Here is a 2943-nt window from a genome sequence, read left to right as displayed (position 1 = left end):
ATTGCGAAGTGTTATGTATACCTCGTCTACACATCAAAAGAATGTAAATATCGCACTTCATTGCTAGGAAATAGCGTTACCAGGTGTCTGCTAATCGAAGCAATAGAGTTGTAATGCTTCTTAGAACGCGATATCGCATCTCAGTTCTATGTTTCATGATAAGATATAATATTTATTGCGAAGTGTTAAGAATACCTCATCTGCACTTCAAAGTGTTGTAAATGCCACTCTTCCTTGTATACCTCGTCTGCACTTCAACTGATTGTAAATGCCACACTTCCTTGCTAGGAATTGCGTTTCGTGATGTCTACGTATCGAAGCAATAGAGTTCTAATGCGTCTTAAAACGCGATATCGCATCTCATTCCTGTGTTTCATGGTAAGATGTAATATTAATTGCGAAGTGCTACGTATACCTCGTCTGCAGTTCAAAAGAATGTAAATGCCACACTTCTTTGCTAGGAAATGTGCTTCCAGATATCTACGTATCGAAGCAATATAGTTCTAATGCTTCTTGAAACGCGATATCGCATGTCATTTCTATGTTGCATGATAAGATATAATATTCATTGCGAAGTGTTGTGCATACCTCGTCTACACTTCAAAAGAATGTAAATGCCACACTTCCTTGCTAGGAAATAGCGTTTTCTGATGTCTACGTATCGAAGCAATATAGTTCTAGTGCCTCTTAATACGCCATATTGCATTTCATTTCTGTGTTTCATGATAAGATATTATATAATATTTATTGTGAAGTGTTATGTATTCTTCGTCTACACTTCAAATGAATGTAAATGCTATTTCTCGGAAATAGCGTTTGCAGATGTCTACGTATCGAAGCAATAGAGTTCTAATGCTTCTTAAAACGCGATATCGCATCTCATTTCTATGTGTCTCGATAAGATGTAATATTCAATACAACGCGTTATGTATATCTCGTCTACACATCAAAAGAATACAAATCCCACACTTCCTTGTATTTACACAAGGCGAAGTTAGGGACGTAACAGCATGAATTTGTATTTTGTAAGTAATATTGTTCTTATAAATTATATTTGTAGTTTATGACGGGTTGAAAGAAATATATACGACTCTCTCGATAACTGCACATATACTACAACGACTATCAGAATATATATCAATACTCATATGTTGTACATCTACTGACATCTAACGGTTCTAATTTGTATGAAAGCAGAGGTTCCCCATTACCAAATGTGACCCTACGTCATTGCTGAAAAGATTCGTGAATGGAGCGATGACACGCGTGTCACGATAGTGCTGGTGCTGCGTGATTCACGCAGCGTGTTATGCTTGTTTAGAAAGTGCTGGTAACACGTTCTGACATTTTAGCTAACGAATCCGGCCATAGATGGCTACGGATCAGCTGACACTCTTCGGAAGTGGCAATATAGTGCCGGTATGGTGTCGCCGCCATCTTGTCCTTTGTTATCTGGGATGCTTTTTAGAGCATTATTCGGAATTGAATTTCAACATATAGCTACTTAGTCGCGAATTTGTATGTACATAATTATACGTGACTGCATAAATACAATATTATATACTTTTATAACCAATGCGATATAAGAATATAAAACGAAGGATTATCCACTCTTATAAGGAGTAAAAGCAATGTTTGGTATGCAAGGTTCGTTGTAAAATATAATCAAGCAGTTAATGTATCAAATCACAGCACATAATAAATCACTGAAAGTATAATGATATGAATAGTAAGAAAAACATATTTATTTGTTAGCTGTTTATAAATTCAAATTTAAAAGTCCAATTCACATTTAATATATTATTGTTTAACCAGGTGGTTTAATGTTGTTTCAAATAGGCTTGGAAAACTAGCTGGTACTTCTGCCAATGTAATTTCATTTCTGCTGGATACAGTAAAAACATATTTGCAATCTGAGCAAAGTTTCGTTAGATCTGGTGGATTTTCGAAATTTTAGAAACAAATGATGGCAGTAGTAGTTGGTTCAGCGCCAGGTGATAAACATGTACAACAAGCAAATCAACGTAAACGGATTTAAAATGTTCAAGATTATATAAATTAGACTGTTACACTTTTATAATCCATGTAGCGTTCCTGTTCTTTGTAACTTACAAGGAGTCTTAAGAATGTAACGCAATGTAAAGAAGTTTGGAAACAAAGAAAGCAGGCCTTAATCTCAGATAAAGGAACATTGGATCTGTTGTGTATCGTGGTTACCGGCGTGCTGTGTTAAGGGATATGTCATTCGGTTTTAAATTTCTAAACGAGAACAATTCAAATAAATCTGGACTCGACACATTGGAAGAAAAATTCTTCCAGTGAAAGATACTGTATGCAGTGCAAGAGCAGCTTCACATCTCCTTAATATTCTACAGAAAATCTTATGCTATTTTACTCGATTTACAAGAATCGAAACAATGAAACATATTATGTGATATTTCTGCAACTGCTACCATATCCACACGTGCGCGCGCTCATACGGAAACGCGACCATACGAAATCCATCAAGATTAAAGATACTGTGTATGTATTGGAGGATGCGTACAATAAGAAAGGACTATTACATGGATAAATTGTAGAATTCCATTTGTATTTGATAATTAGATTAGAAACATTTATATGCTTTTATCGGAAATTTAAATACACCAAAATTGCAGCACGCAGGTGTGTATATATCACTTTGCGATCTCATTTTATTTTGGCAGTTATACTTATATATAAGCATCCATTCAGGCATAAAGCTTGATAATCTATCAACTAGAAAATAATTATAAAACATTAGACTTTTTCCAGGTATTGGTCTATTTTATCGTTTTCGGAACTTGTGAAGTATCTAGAACTATAACAACAAAGTACTTTATATCTTTGCTCATTGTTTGAAAAAAAAAAATATGAATAACTATGTTCATTTTATTATAAATGTATGAGTAAAGATCAATCTAC

This window comes from Xylocopa sonorina, unplaced genomic scaffold (assembly GCF_050948175.1).
Source record: "Xylocopa sonorina isolate GNS202 unplaced genomic scaffold, iyXylSono1_principal scaffold0130, whole genome shotgun sequence".
Lineage (NCBI taxonomy): Eukaryota > Metazoa > Arthropoda > Insecta > Hymenoptera > Apidae > Xylocopa > Xylocopa sonorina.
Note: the sequence above shows the minus strand (reverse complement) of the source record.